We start from the raw sequence: 16,917 nt of genomic DNA on the forward strand, positions 1-16,917 counted from the left end.
CCTGGTGACTTGGCCACTTAATTATAGAACAATAAACATACTGCTGATTTATATTTCTCATCACTTCATTATCTTTTAAGAAAGGACCTCAAGAGATGATCATGTTCTGCCATTTCACTGTATTAGAAAAGACTCATTTCTACTTTTATAAGTATAACCATGTAGGGAAAAAATAAAATTTTGCAAGATTAACCAGGTCCTTCTATTCTAGGGGTCAGTAGTTGAATGCAAATCTTGAAAGTGATTATTAATGGGAGAGATCGATTTGGCTCATGAATTCTTAAAAAAAAAAATGAATGCAGCAAAGGGAAGTTCCAGATAAGCCAGGACTAAGCTCTGGGGCAGCTCCTTTCTGTTCAAGACACAGAGTGTGAATATTAATAACAGGTTACCAGGTAGCATGTTTAGAGACATTGAAGAAGGACTGTGGCAAAATTTGTCTTTTATCCTAAGTGTCACTGTATTTGGAATTTCCAGAGAATCCAATCTTTTGGGTTAAGCTGTACCCTTATTTTTTTTGTTCTCTATTAAGAATGTTTTTTTTTTTTTTTTACTGAGTGCTAATGATGCATAAATGCAGAACTAGATACTGAAATAAAAAGAAAACAAAACTGTCTCAGCCATTAAGAGGTTCACAGTCTACTGGAGACAGAAAACTAATAATGACAATTATAGCTGACATTTAGCACATGCTACACTCTATGCAAAACAATTTACAGGTATTGTCCCATAATTCTTCATAAAAACTTATAAATTAGAAGCAAATTTAAACCCCATTTTCAGCCTAGAAACTGATAACTGAATTCCAAAGGGATGAATAGTATTTTGAGGAAACTGGCCTAGATTAGGCCATGGAGTAAATATTGAGAAGAGAAGAATAGAACATTGATTAAGAGGGGTTCCTGCTGCTTTGCTGGTTGCTATTTTTCAATATTGTTTGCAATTCTTTTTTTTTCTCCCCAACTTTCTGATGTTGGAATGCATTATGGCTCTGTCCTTGTTTTTTACTTCTCTACTTTCTCTTTGGGTAAACACATTTAATCTTATAGTTATAAGATTATATATATACATATATATTATATATATTACATATATATGTGTATATAATTTTTCTTTTCTTGCTGGACTTTTCATCTAAACCCAAAGTATATCCAACTGCCTAGTTGAAACCTTCATTGTGATATCCTATAGGCACTTCAATCTTAAAACTGAAGTTCCAGACAGGTTCTCCTAAATCTGCTCCATATCTCACTTGCAAATTATAGTTTTGATTTCTCATAACAAAAACTTTGGAGTCATTTGGACTCTTCTTTTTCTCCATATTTTAATTTGTCATGAAAACCATTAGAATTTAATGCCAGTGAAACAGGGGGTTTCTTGAGAAGAAACCCGGCGTTTCCTTAAGATGAAACAGAGTTTCTTGAGAAGAAACTCGGCATTTCCTTACTGGGTTCTTGTCTACGGTGAGTGAAGAATGACACCCGCAGACCGCAGGAAAGGGAGTAAAAGGTTTATTGGGAGCAGCAGGAAATAGGGAAAAGTGGTTGAACACTCCGAAGGGCTATCAAAACCCTGAAGTCCAGCAGCTGCCTTCAGGACAGCTGAGGGTCGCCCAAGCCAAATGCCTTCAGTTGCAAGCTGCTTTCTACCAGAGTCCATGTAATCTGCCAGAAAGGAATAGGGGAAGTGGCAGAACAACTCTATGGGCTATTGGGGCTCTAGTGTCCAGCAGCTGCCTTCAGGACAATGCTTGAGGGTCGCCCAAGCCAAATGCCTGCAGTTACAAGCTGCTTTCTCCCAGAGTCCATGCGATCTGCCAGAAAGGAAGTGCAGGTCACCCCTAGGGGCCCTGGTCAGCCTTGATGTCCAGTAGAAGCCTTCAGGTCACTAACCGAGTTTAGATCGGGCCACATGCCTTCAGGTGCACTCCACCTTCTCTCAAAGCTAACACGACCTGCGAGAGAGAGAGAGAGAGAGAGAGAGAGAGAGAGAGAGAGAGAGAGAGAGAGAGAGAGGAGCTCACCAACGGGGAGGATTTCCCAGAGTGGGTAACCATCCTGGTGACTGTGCTAGGGGGTTATATATGTCTGTATGTCCTCTATTGCTTGGAGTTTGGGATTCTGGGAAGCAGCTCTCAGAATTTGCATAGGGTATTTGCATGTCCTTTGAGGGGTCTCCTTTCAGTAGGAGTGTCAGATTTGCTCCAGTGATGTCTCCTGGGTTTGTTGATTAGTAAACAGATGGTTTTGTGAAGCTTTGGTCATTTTTATCTCTGAACCTTGGAAGAGCTGATATTCGTCACCCCTCAGGAAATTAAGGTTTTTCTACTGAGGCCTCTTCCCCATCTGCCTATTTCCTTCTACCTCCTCACCAGCAGTTATTAAACACATTGACATATTCTGACATGATGTTGAAGACATACATTGTATGTATAATTTTCTTGCCCAACCCATGATCCAATCATGAGAAAAAATCAAATAAACCCAAACTGTGGAACATTCTACAAAATAAACTGACCATTAGTCATCAAAAGCGTCCAGGTCATAAGTCATAAGGAAATACTGAAGTATTTGTGTATACAGATTACAGCAAATCAAGAAGACATGGCTGCTAAAAATCAATGTGGGATCCTGCAGCAGAAACTAGCACAGAGAAAGGACATTGGGGGAACTGAACTGTAACTTAGAGAATGGTGTTGTATTAATGTTAATTTCCTGGGTATCTAGAGTCCATATTCCATATTAGGATAGATTTTTTCTGAAAAATAAATATATAAATATATGATAAAAAAAGAAAAAAAATATATGATAAAAAAAAGAAAAAATATTCTCTGGTAAGAAAGAAAGCAAAAAGAAATATTGAAATGTTATCTTTAAGTTATCAAAAGCTTGGTATCAGACAAATGAAACTGTTATGTGAGATTATCATTTTTAATTTTGGATAAATTGCTATAATACTAGATGTCAACCACTAAGCCAAGCATGGGAGGGAGGGATGGGGAGGGAATGGGGTGGGGATCGGGTGGGGGCTGACTGGCGATGTGTGCATGTATGTCTACAAAAGTTTTTTTGTATTCCACTATCATGTATGAATACAGTGCACCAATAAAAATTTAAAAAAATAATGTTAATTTCCTGGATTTGAAAATTACATAATGGTTATATAAGTTAACATTAGGAGGAACTTTGAGAAGGGTGCATGGGAACTCTATTTTTTTATTTTTTTGGTAACTCTTCTATAAGTCAACCTATTTCAAAACAAAAAGGAAAAAGAAATGTTGTTGGAACTTCCTTCAATATTTATGTAGCATTTGGCTACTTACAAACCTCTACAAACTCATTTTGATTTATGGTATTCCTTTTAAAAAGTATTTTAGTAGTGTATTGCAATTATACATCATACCTCACTCTCCCCTCCTTCTTCCCCACACATTAGTGAAATTGGTAGTGATACCTTCACACATTGCTGTAGTATTATTTGAACTGTTTCCTTCTTCATATCTTTTACCTGAATTATTGTGATAACCTTATAATTTGTCTACTTGCTTCTAATTTTGTTCCCTTCAAGTTGGTTTTCAATATATTAGCAAGAATAATTTTTCATAAGTCAAGTATAAAACCTTCTGACCCTGACCTCCTTCACATTAGACTTAAGAGAAAGGCTGATTCATCCATTTCATACATGCCCTGGCTCCACCTGGCTTGGTTTCTCTCTGGGCGCCTGGTACCACTCTCCTTCTTATCCACTGCTCCGGCACTGGTGTTCTCGCTTTTCCTCGAAACATCCCCACTGTAGAGCCTGAGCGCCGGATGTTCCCTCTGCCAGGAACACTTTTTCCAGAAACCCGTCTTGGCTGATGTGATTACTCTTGAATATAATATCTCAATGGGGCTTACATACCTGGCTCTTTGTTTAAAATTTTACCAACCACACTACTCCTCTTCACTGGCATTCTCAATCTTCTCATTTCTATTCTACTTAAATTTTTTTCCATCATGCTCTTCAATTTCTGAAGAGCATTACTTTATTTTCATCACCACCAACATCATCACTATCATTGTAAATGAGCTTTTAAAACCCGAGTGTAAACTCCAGGATGGCAGGGATCTTTTCTCATTTTTCTGGCTACTATATCCCAAGAGCCTAGCAGAGTTTTTGGCACCGAGGAGGCACTTGGCAAATACTTTTCAACAAGTTGAATAAAAGGTAGGGATTGAGAATTCCTTTGCTAGTGAAAGTGAAGGGTGTGGGAAGACCTCATCCCTGCTCAGTGTAGAAGGAAGGGCTCAGCTACAAGGGGAGCTGTGTGTTGAATGTGCCTGTGTAGATTTCCAACAAATTATTCTATGTCTAGTTCTGCAGCTCATGATAAAGATATAGAAAGGAAGTAGAAATTTGGGTCGTCTCTTATAATTGCCAACTGGTAAAGAATCACAAAGGGAAGATTTCTTGTGATTTACATAGCCACACTCCACACTGGAGGAAGCCTGGGTGGTATGAGCTCTGGAAGGGGGAGGGGGGAGGGAGGGATAGAGAACAACTCAGAAATGAAGGTGACTGGATGCCAGTGGCATACTCAATCTGCCTCACAATTTGGCATAATGTTAACCCATTTGTGGTTGAAGGAGATGAGGGGATAGAGAACATGAATGAGACAATTCCTTGTCATTAAAATAAAGCAGAACCAAAGGCCAGTGGGATACAGCTTCCACTGCCATAGCCAACATAAATCAGCTCTGTCTTAATGTAGGTGCCATTGTTTTTCTATCTTACTTGGGTACAGTTGGGGCAGAGCGTAGTAGGAATCAGTAATGAGATGTGGAGGGAGGAGAGTGGCCTAGATCTTAATTTTGTAAGCTCTAATAGTTGAAGAAACATTCAGTGATGTTTCTCTTAGCCTTTTCGACTATCACCTTGTCCTTCCCTTGGAGCATAATTTTGTCATTAAAGCTTTCCCTTGGCACAAATCCGATTCATTGTGGAAGACAGAACTCTGTGTTTGCCTGATTTAAGCCAGAGTTGAAGTCTACTTTGGCAAGCCTCACAAGGAAAGAGAGAAAAGAAAACAAGAGCCATAAATCATTCTGGAGGCCAGAATACAGGATTAAAGATACTCGATCCACTTTAGAAAGGACTGCTGCTAGCGTGTGTTTACCTAACGACCATGTACTCTTCTTGCAGCCTTGAGTCCCTCCCACTGCGTTTAGCTAGGGAAGTGACATCTTATATGAGAAACTGCCAAGGGGGAAAGATGAGATTCCATGGGGACCCGTGCAAAGCTTACTCCTCGAGGACCCTCCTGGGGGTCCTTGTTCTTAGGCTGTATCCAATTTGAGAATTTCTCATTCATGTTTATACGACACTACATCTTCAGAAACAATAAACACTTGTAACTCAACCCCTATTGGTCTGTAGTAAATAGAGAATGTCATGATTCTCATCCTATAACTCATCTGCTCCCCTTCACAGCACTAATTTAGTTATGCATTCACAATGTCTTGGTGAGAATCCTTTTTTGATACTTTCATTGGTGTATGGTAATTATACATGATACTGAGGTTCAAAGTGATACAAATATACCTGCACACAGCACGTGTTCTATTCCTCTTCACACCCCACCCAGCTTCCTCCCTTATCATATTAGTGATATTGGTGGTGATACTTTCATATATGGATATAGCTTTTGTTTCCTTCATCAATTTTCCTTTTTCTCTCTCCGTCTACCTTGCCCAATCCCATTCCACTATTCTACTGATCTCTTTCCTCATTTATCTGAAATCTCTTTTATTTCCTGTTTTCTTTCTAGCTTTCACATATGAGAGAAAACACCTGACCCTTGGCCTTCTGAGACTGGCTGATCTCACTTAGCATAATATTCTCTAGTTTCATCAATAGTCCTGCAAATGACATAATCTTGTTCTTGTATATGGCTGAGTAGAATTCCATTGTATGTATATTCCACATTTTCTTTGTTGATGGACAACTAGAATGGCTTCATTCATAATTTGCCCCTATACTATAGTATTCTGACTTTAATTCTTTTAGAAAGATATCGAGGAATGATATAGCTGGATTATATGGCGATTCCACTCCCAATCTTTTGAGGAAACTCCATACTAATCTCCATAGCACTTGTCCTAATTTGCAATCCCACCAATAGTAGATAAAAGTCCCTATTTTCCCACATTCTCACCAGCATTTATTATTGTTTATATTCTTGATCATTACCATTTTAAGTGAAAGTAGATGGAATCTCAGTATAGTGGTGTCAATCATTTTAAAGGGAACATATGCTTCACGAAATTGGGCAATTTCTAAAAACCTAAGCTTTCAAACTTTGTGTTCTCTACAACTGAACTTTAATGAACTCTTCTTCCTTTTTAGATAACCCAAGAACAGCTCTACACCTCATCATGAGTCACCCAGGTAATTATTACTTGTTGATTTTGCAAAAAAAAAAAAAAGCTACTGATCAAATCTATTGTGTCACTCTGTACATTATGAAGAAAAATAATTTATATGTGCCCAGTTGTACCCAAAGACCAAAGAGAAAAAGGTTTGTTATAATTTGTTCTTGAACTGAGTGAAGAAATGCTGTAAGGAAACTGTTCAGACAGTATAACCAGAAGGGTGTCTTGTCTGAATTTGGGTTATCAGTGTCCCATTTGGAAATGAAGCAACTTGAAAAAGGAATCAGCATTTGGGAGCCTCCCATGAGCCTTCATGTTGTGGCTTGAATACAGTGAAGGGCCATGCTCAAATTATTGCTTGTCACTTGGTGGTTGAAAGAAGAAGGAAACTAGCACTTATTTGGCTAGAGTTTCCTGTGGTAGAGTATTTCCAGTGTAATGATGCATGTACCCAAGAACTTATACTGTGAATAAATATTTGTTGAATGAATAAATCAGCAGCTAGCCCATGGCCAAGTTTTCTCGATTCCAGGGACAAGGGGAGCCTTGCAAGCACATTCATCGATTGTCCCTGGAGCTGAGGTCATCATCACAGAGGAAGTAGTGACGAAGCTTCTCTTCTTGACCCTAGCACTAGAAAGGCCCTCACATTTTCTTGTACTCTACCAGGAACTAATTGTAGATGAACCTCACCCAGGGACTCAACAACTTCACAGTGGAAGAGAATGGCCAATTCCAAACTTCCTTCCCCCAGACCTTGACAGATCAAGTAGAAGTTGGACTTCTGATCTGCCCTTCGCAGCATCTGGCTAAATTTGAAAAGATATGAAGTAATGAGTATTTCATACCCATTTCTTACAACTTAAATGAACAGAATAGTGTAAGTTGGAGCCATTAACCAGCCAGGTAGTCATCACATGAGTAGAATTCCTAGGATTGCAGGCATCTTCATTATTTGTAAGAACCCCAAAGACAAAAGCTAATTCTACTGCAGAACCATGGTGCAGTTCATCCACTATGGGCCCCAAGAGCTTCGCCTTGGGTTCAGCTGTGTATAAGTGAACCATGGGGATGGGAGTAGGGAAGAACAAGATGTAGCTGATGTTGTTTGTGCTGTTTACTGCCGATCTGCCAAGTAAGCAGTAAACTTAGGCGTTGCTTACTTCAGGTCAAAGAGATTTGCAGGGGAAATGTTTGCACCTGGAAACATAAATTGCATGTTAAATAATTATATGCACAGTAAAGAAAGTCCTTGAGGCCTCAGGGCAGATGCTACAGGCCATGTATGCTACTACCAGCCAGAGCAAGTGCAAGGGGTCATGATCTGAGTTGAGGTCCAGTGGAGACTCAGATTCTGAGCTGTCTTTTTAGGTTGGTTCCGGGAGTTAGGGCTGGGAAATGTCTCTGGGCTAGGTGAGTAGAAGAAATCTAGTACTTTTCTCGTTTATGTGAATAGTCTTTTTTATTTTTTTTTCTTTTGGGGGAGGGTGAAGCCTGAGAAATCTAAGAACAGTTTGAATAGTTACACTCTGGAAATCTGGGAAGATGAAAGGTGAATGATTAAGGTAGTTTCGGTCTAAACCACAGTGAGTGTTCAGCACTCTTTTTGGCACCAGGATTGTTCCACCCTACCCTCGAGGAGCGCAGGGCTGAAAGATTAAGGATGGTACAGGTCAAAGGTGAGCCATGTTCACGTATTTATTTGGGAGAGAGTACAAAAGTCCTTGTTAACCTTGGCTTTTGAAGGCTGAGCTGTCAGTCCCTCATGTTCAGGATCACGTTTTCATCTAAAAATGTTTTTAAGCAGTTTAGTATCAAAACAGAATCTATGTACCTCAGGTAGAAACATGTCCAACCGCACAGTGCCCGTGACATTATGAGCACCAGCGGCTTCGTTGTGGAGATGCCTATCATATGAGCTATTCATTTGTTTCTATACATTTAGTTACTATTTTAGGAGAGAAGGTTAATTTATTTTTTAAAAAAAGAGTGTAGAGGAAAGTTCTCTATTATTTAAAAATATCCTCTTAAAAAATGAAGCTTTCAGCTACCTAAACTATTAGGGGAATACTTACTACCTCAAAAAAAATTGGTATCATTTAGTCTTAGAAGGTTTAGCAACAAACCATTATTGTTTTCAGACCAATGTTTCTTCGAGCAGGCGAGCTACTTTAATGACAGCTTATGCAACAACAATCCAAGATATAGTACTTACCTGGATGTGGCAACAACTGAGCTCTGAGCCAAGAAGAAGGAGGGGAGAGAAAGAAAGAAAGAAAGAAAAAACAGCAGTATCTTGTGCGTGAGAAGCTTGTAGATACCCCGAGGTGACTTCGAATGATTCTAAAATAGCAGGTAGCTTCTTGCATAGCTAATCAAGGCATCAGCGCCTGCAGCAAGTGGAGGTGGCTGACGGTGTACTTTGGTTTCAGATGCATTCAGTTCCTTTTGAGTGATATGAGCTTAATTCATGTTCTAGTTTCTATACTAAAAGCGTATGCATTCTGATTTGGCAAACCTCCCCCCCCCCAATTCCCTGACAGCTCCATGCTTTGATAAAACTGTTGACCTTAATGTCTTACTGGTATTTGTTTCATTATATGTGTTGAGAACGTTATTGTACTGAATAAAAGAACACTGGTGTGTGTGTGTGTGTGTGTGTGTGTGTGTGTGTGTGTGTGTGTGTGTGGTGTGTGTGTTCTTTGAAAGCATTTGAGGTCTACTCCCACCCTCCACTTTCATTCATCGCTTAGCAGAGGATCCAGGTGGCTCACCTGAAAAACTTGAAATGCACATTCGAGGTAAGTGGAAAGTCTTTAAAGAGAAAAAAGCAGAGTGGGCATGTCATTGTTGGAGAAAGCGGTGCCTGGGTCAGAGCGAAGGGCATGAAGTGACAGACTTAGGCTTTAATTGCCAGTGTCCTGGAGGTTTTCTGAAGAAAGTCTAACATTAGCAGATGGTGTGTGATTTTGTCCGTCAAGATCCGGCTGCCTTTCCGTTTCTATTGAGTCTCTGCTTAGTTTCTCTGAGGGACCGTTGGTCCCTGGCTGGACAGTCACTGGTGTGATGTGGCCTGCCTTATAAAACAGAAGTCATGGAATAACATTTCCTGCCGTGGTGCCCAGGAAGCTACAAGTGGAAACTCCATGTGCAAAAAGCCCATAATTTTACTCTACTAGATATTTAGCAGCTTACATGAAATAACAAGGAGTACATTCACCCAGGCGCCATCCAGGGGGACTCGGTGGGTATTTTACATTCTACCTGATGAAAGAAAAAACATAATTTCTGATACTTTCCCAAGATATATGGGCATTTTGGTAGGCAAAATGATAATACATAGCATACCTTTAAAGTTGAACCCAATTCTGTTTGGCCAAAAGGATTTATTGCTGTCAGTATAATACAGGCCAGTCAGTCAAGCTGAGCTTTTCTTCCAAATCAGTTGATTTGAGCTAGTCCAGACAGCTCCTTGACTTCCTGCCTGTTCACATGCAGTTCGATTTTCTGTTGCTTAGCTAAACGGCATAATATCAACACACGTGAGCACCGTGTCTTGCCAGTCTGGGCTCCTTAACCCCTAGAACCCAGCTCTTCCCTGCATGGTTTGTGGTTCCTGTACTTTTCTTTTCTGGCTACTCAAAATCCATTGTATCTAAACAGAATTTACTAGCATTTCCCCTCCTCTAATATCAAACTTCTTCAAGTCACAGTCCATAGCATCTTCTTTGGATCCTTCAGTGAAACATCTATTCAGTCTGTCTGTCTAAAATGAATTTCTTCCATGTCAACAGGATCATGGCATAGCGGCTCCCTGGCAAAGCACTGCGGTCTGCAGTTAGAACTGATCGGGGTCAAATCCTGCCTTTGTGCTTAGTGTATGACTTCTATCATTACCCACCTATAACCTGAAGATGATAATAGCACTTTCCTCTTAAATAAGAACACGCAAAAAAAATTCTTATTCCATGGTGCTAATTAATTAACTGAACTAGTTCTCAACAATTGTTAATTATGATGGTTGTCCACTGATCTTCCTATGTTGTCAATTTTATCTTTGCACAGTGAGTAGAGGTGCGTGTCGTAGGACAGGGGATTGATCAACCTCTGCAGTCTTCACCTATCCCCAGCCATCACTGCTTATGGTTGAAATCTTTGCCTGTGTTCAAAGTCCTTCCCACCACACCTATTTAATCCCTGAGGCTGACCCCGCATCCCATCCCACCTGACGCTGGTGCTGTCTGACCCGGGCTCGCACATCTCTCTGCCTTTGCCGTCTTTCTCTGCCATTGCTGAAATTCTATTCATTCTCCAGGATCTTGTTCAAAATGCTATCTCCTCTAGGAAACATTTTCTATCTGAATGTATTTCAAAGTCTTCCCTGGCATTTTGCTTAGAAATGACTCCTCTTTTGGTAACAGTCTCTGAGCACTTCACATACATCTTGAGTTAGACTTGCCTGCTTGTGTTTTGCAATGAAGTTGCTCAACTCTCTCTCCTTCGTGGGCTTCTAAACAAGTTTAGGGTGAAAATTGAAGCTTTTAGAATTTTTTGTATCCACAGAATACTTTGCTCACGATACACAATAAATGTTTTAGAACTGAGTCAAAATTGAGTAATGGATCGGTTGTCTTTAAATATGGGCAACCGAGCTATGGCCAGTGGTATGCACACATCTATTGCAGAATGAGTGTGGCTCCAGTGACAGAATATCACAGGGAGATGAAAGGCAAAGGACTTTGCAATTTATTTGACCTGCAGCAGACAGGGTGGCCCTCACCTGTTCCAGACTGTGAAATGTGAGCTGGAGGGCAGGAGGCATCTGGTATTTGGGTTCACAGGCAGAAGTTATGGGATGGGGTTTTCCTTCTCTTCTTTGAAAGTGCAGAGAGGGAGAGCTAATTCTATTTGATGCAGAGCTCCCCTCCTCCATATGTGGTTCTTGGCCACTTTGGAGTGAGATCTTGGGAGAAAAGATTAAGATTCATTCATAGATCTTGAGGGGTTTCAAGGTTGTGCATACCCCATAGGAATGCTGATTATAGCACAGATAGAGATACTCTTTCTCATTACCAGAGAAAGTTCAGTAGCCATGCAGAAGGGAAAGGTGTTCAGAGTGTCTGTGGTGAGGATGCTTTTTGCTCAGCAAAACCACATTTCCTATCTTCCTCAGTAGCAATGTCACAGATGGGATGCATTGGTCTAACTCAAGATTACAGTTCCCTGCCTCCCTTGCAGCTAGGTCTTAAGCAAGAAAATGTGCTCAAGAGTAATATATACAACTTACATACCCAAAGAACATCCCCAAATTACAGGAACTTTTCACTTTCTTCTTATTGGCTGGGAAGGAAGTCTTTAACCAGATCCTGGAAGCCACTTGTTGGAGATGTCAGTGTTGTATCAGCCTGAACACCTGTGTGAAGGAAGGCCTCCTGTCAATACTGGGGTAGTCAACTGTTGCTGTACATTTGTTTTAGCAGCTGTCATTTCCACAATACTGTGTCTTTTCTTTCTTCATCGCTATAAAGCTATTAACAAACATTTAGTGAACACTGATTTTGTATTAAGCCCCAAGGAAGATGAAACATAAATGAATGTCTCTTAGTCTCTTTCTTGAAGGAGTTTATTGTTAGATTGGAGAGATAAAACCCATAACCACAAAATACATTGTACAAGGCAAGCTATCACTCCTACTGAAGAAAATACACACTAGAAGGAAAAGATTCTTTTAAGCTAGAGTGAGCTAGAGAGTCTCAGGAAGAGAATGAGACTTGAGAAATTTATCTTGATCTCGGAAATCATTCAGATCTGGAATAATGAAGAACTCTACAGATGATGTTTCCAGTGGGTTAAGTGCAATGTATATTTTTTCTTAAACATACTTTTTTTTTTTTTTTTTTTTGGTGGTACTGGGGTTCCTGGAAGCCCTTCTACCTCCGGGCTACACTCCCAGATCTATTTTATTTTTGGAAACAGGGTCTCTTAAGCCAGCGCGGCTGGCTTCGAACCTGCGCAATCCTCGTCTCCGCCTCCCAAGCGCGAGAATTACAAGTGTGCGCCATCATGCCCGGCTTCTTAGACATACTTTTACTGGTACATTGTAGACTCTCATCATAATGTAGTTCAGAGTGATAGTGATATACATGCACACAGTATTTGGAGACAGTCCTCACCAGCTCACTTTCTACTCAATCCCTCCCCTTCTCCATATATAATATTGAGATTGACATTGGTAATTTTATGTATTTACATAATGTTAGGGGAAGTGTTTCTTCATCAATTCTCCCTCACCATGGCCTCCCTTAGACTCCCTCCTTCGCTCCACTGGGGTTTCTCCTCCATTATTTAAAATCCCTCTTATAGGCCGGGCGTGGTGGCACACGCTTGTAATCCCCGCGCTTGGGAGGCAGAGACAGGAGGATCGCGCAGGTTCGAAGCCAGCCGCGCGTGCTGGCTTAGGAGACCCTGTTTCCAAATGAAAATGTAAAAATAGGTCTGGGAGTGTAGCCCGGAGGTAGAAGGGCTTCCAGGAACCCCAGTGCCACCAAAAAAAATAAAAAAATAAAATAAAATCCCTCTTATACTTAAATTGCTCCCTGGCTTCCACATATGAGAGAAAACACATGACTCTTCACTTTCTGTGACTGGCTAATCTTAGAAGGTGATATTCTGGTGAATCCACTAGTCTGGATGGATGAAACACTTAGTGTACATAAGGGAGTAGAGGAAGTTGCCTTTGGAGAGGTTTTCTTGTAGGGGGATAATAGAAGGAAATCTTGAATACCACGCTGCCTATGAAATTGTTTCACCCTGCAGCCAATGGGGAGATGTCTAAAGCAACATCTTTGCATACTGGCATGAATATAGTCCCCCAAGCAACCTTTGATTGTTCACAGATCCATTGTCCTGGTATCTTGTGGAAAGCTGTGAGAAGTCTGGTTCTTTCTTCAAAGTTTAGTTTTACTACAAATAGCTGATTTGTGTACCAAGGATCTAGTGCCATTATAGAGACCAAACAACAGAGGAACAAATACATGGATGGTTGCATCACAGTTTCGACCTTTTCCTTTAATCTCACCTTTAAAACAAACTTCCTCTCATCTTCCTGCTTTCCCATTTTCTACACCAGTGACTTCTCACTCTACTGGTCTTTGTGTAATTACCTCTTTAAAAAAAATGCAAGTAAACTTTGCATGTTTAATCTCATTCTTCTTACCTCATTAACTGGCATTTTATTGATTTCCCTATCCAAAAAGTCATGTTCAGACTTGGTTCCTCCGCAGTCAATCTTGTTTGTTTTTATTTATCAACCACCTAGCAACACAGGCTTTGAGGAAGGAAGCTCTCCTTAATAATTGGTATCCCACCTGCATCTCTACTATATTGTGTAGATTTTTCCAGCTGCACACAAGCCCCTCTTTAGCTCAGTCCAGTGGCAATGATCTCAAACACTGAGAAAGTACCATCGCTTTATCTTTCTCCCCAGGGGAAGTCAGGCTCATGGAAAAGTTACTTCTACGTGTATTTCCTTGTCTTCTCATCAAAGAGTTAGACTTCTGTTGTCCTGAAAGAAGCAAAGTTTAGATGAAGGAGACTCTGAGTGCAGCTGGCAACTTTTGAATCACAGCTTTCGACTTGGGCGGGCTGACATTAACTTCAGCTTGTTTCTGAAACTTGTAAGGTTGGAAGGCCAAGATGCCGGAACAGTTTTCTGTGACCCTTTGTCCAAAAGTGACCCTTCTCAAATTATCAGACCTGATGAGGGAGAAAATAGTGTGAAAATAAGGAAGTTTTCCCAGGTTAAATTGTTTGAATTTTACTAAGTATTACTGCTGACAATGTGATGGAAAGTGTTATATAACTTTTGTGAATATTTCAGAAAAGCAGGACTGGAAACTCCTTTTGGGCTATAGAAAAATATTCTTAACCTAAGCTTTGACATCTCAGCAAATCCTTAACTAATGAAATATTCTGTGGCTTTCATCAACAGAACAGTGGTCAATAGTCTGGCAATTCAGCTTTATTTTTATCATTTTCTGGAAAGTTATGTTCAAACAGGTCACCATATTATATTATTTAAATATTATCTTTGTGTTTCCCCTTCTTATCAATGTAGGACTATTGGTTTGGAAAATAAGCCCATATTAATTCAGTAGGATATTTGATGAAATAAAGATCTGGAGTAAACAACAGTATACTTATTTCTCTGCATCTCCATAAGGCTTTACATATATTTTCCTATCCTTATCTACCAGTTGCTGTTTCTATTACTTTTTGTCTTTTGTGTTCCCATATTACTTTTCATAGTTTCTTTCCCGGGTCTGGGGATGGAACACAGGGGCATTTGACCTCCAAGCTATACCCCCTGCCCTATTAATAGGGTCTCACTGAGACTTGCAAAGAGCCTCACAAGTAGCTGAGGCTCTCAGCAAAACGCAATCCTCTGGTCTCAGCCTCTGGAATGCTGGGATTATAACTGTGCACCACCATGCCTGGGTACTTTTCATAGTTTTTTTTTTTTGTGGGTCTGGGGATGGAACTAAGGGGCATTCTACCTCTGAGCTACATCCTCTGCCCTATTTTTTAATTCTTTTGTTTTAATTATTGGTGCATTGTAATCATACATGACATTGGAATACAAGATTTGAGAGGATATACAAGCACACATCATCCAATTTGCCCTCATCCAATCCCCATCCCATTCCCTCTCCCTCCTTCGATCCCATGTTTGATTGGTGAATATCTTTGATACATTTGTTTACATACCTCATGAGTTTTAAAGAGGTTCCATCCTCCCCATCCCATTCCCTTTGACTGGTCACCTTAATTGCTTCTCTATAGGGCCCTTTCTGCAACTCGACCTCCTCCTGTTACCCCTTTCCTCCTAGATTGCGCTAGTTAGGGAAAGCATCTGGTTTTTACTTTCTGTAATATTTCTCTGTGCATGATGAATTGCAAGTTCCGATCCCACTCTTGACATCCCCAGTAGAGGCCTGGCCTCCCGGAGGACTCTGATCCCGACCTCGCTGGCTCCAGCACCGGCCTTGCCTCATGGGAGGCCCCGATCCTGGCATCGCTGGCCCCCACACCAGCTTAACCCCTCAGCTGGCTCCGATCCCAGCCTCAGAGGCCCCAGCACCAGCCTTGCCTCACGGTAGGCTCTGATCCTGGCCTTGGTGACTCTGGCATCAGCCTAACCCCTCGGCAGCTTTCTATCCTGGCCTTGGAGGCTCCAGCACTGGCCTTGCCTCACAACTGGCTCCAATCCCAGCCTCGCTGACACCGGCACTGGCCTAACCCCTTGGCAGGCTCCGATCCAGGCCTCGGAGGCCCCAGCACTGGCCTTGCCTCACAGCAGGCTCCAATCACGGCCTTGCTGGCCCTGGCACCAGCCAAAACCCTCGGCAGGCTTCAATCCTAGCCTTAGAGGCCTCAGTAGTGGCCTTGCCTCACGGCAGGCTCTGATCCCAGCCTCGCTGACTCTGGCACCGGCCTAACCCCTCAGCAGGTTCCTATCCTAGGCTTGGAGGCCACAGTACCAGCCTTGCCTCATGGCAGGCTCCAATCCTGGGCTTGCTGGCCCCAGCACTGGCCTTTCCCCTTGGTAGGCTCCAATCCCGGCCTCGGAGGCCCCAGTACCAGCCTTACCTCATAGCAGGCTCCAATCCCGGCCTCGCTGGCTCCAGCACCGGGCTAACCCTTTGGCAGGCTCCGATCCCAGCCTCAGAGGCCTCAGTAGTGGCCTTGCCTCATGTCAGGCTCTGATTCCAGCCTCGCTGACTCTGGCACTGGCCTAACCCCTCAGCAGGCTCCTATCCTGGTCTTGGAGGCCCCAGTACTGGCCTTGACTCATGGCAGGCTCCAATCCTGACCTCGCTGGCCCCAGAACCGGCCTAACCCATCAGCAGGCTCCAATCCAGACCTTGAAGGCCCCAGCACCAGCCTTACCTCGTGGCAGGCTCTGATTCTGGCCTCGCTGGCCCCAGAACCAGCCTAACCCATCAGCAGGCTCCAATCCAGGCCTCAGAGGCCCCAGCACCAGCCTTTCCTCACAGCAGGCTCTGATCCTGGCCTTACTGGCCCTGGTACCAGCCTAACCCCTCTGCAGGCTCCGATCCCAGCTTTGGAGGCCCCAGCACCGGCCTTGTCTCATGGCAGGCTCCGATCCCAGCCTCGCTAGCACCAGCACCAGCCAAACCCCTCGGCAGGCTCCTGTCCCTGCCTCGGGTGCCCCAGCACTGGCCTTGCCTCAGGACAGCTCCAATCCCGGCTTTGCTTTCCCTGTCACCCACCTCACCCCTTGGCAGGCTCTGATCTGAGCACCCTCTTCACTCAGCAGGTTGTCCCACTTTCCCAAGGGTGCATGGTGGTAGCATTCTGCCTCTGGGGTTATTTTTTCAAAATTTCCAGGTGTATTGCATCAGAACTCTGCCTCCCCTGAGTACTGGCCGCTGCCATTGGCGCTGCCTTCACCATTTCAAATCTTTCCCAAGCTATTTTCCCACAC

This window comes from Muscardinus avellanarius (genome assembly GCF_963383645.1).
Source record: "Muscardinus avellanarius genome assembly, chromosome: 2".
NCBI lineage: Eukaryota > Metazoa > Chordata > Mammalia > Rodentia > Gliridae > Muscardinus > Muscardinus avellanarius.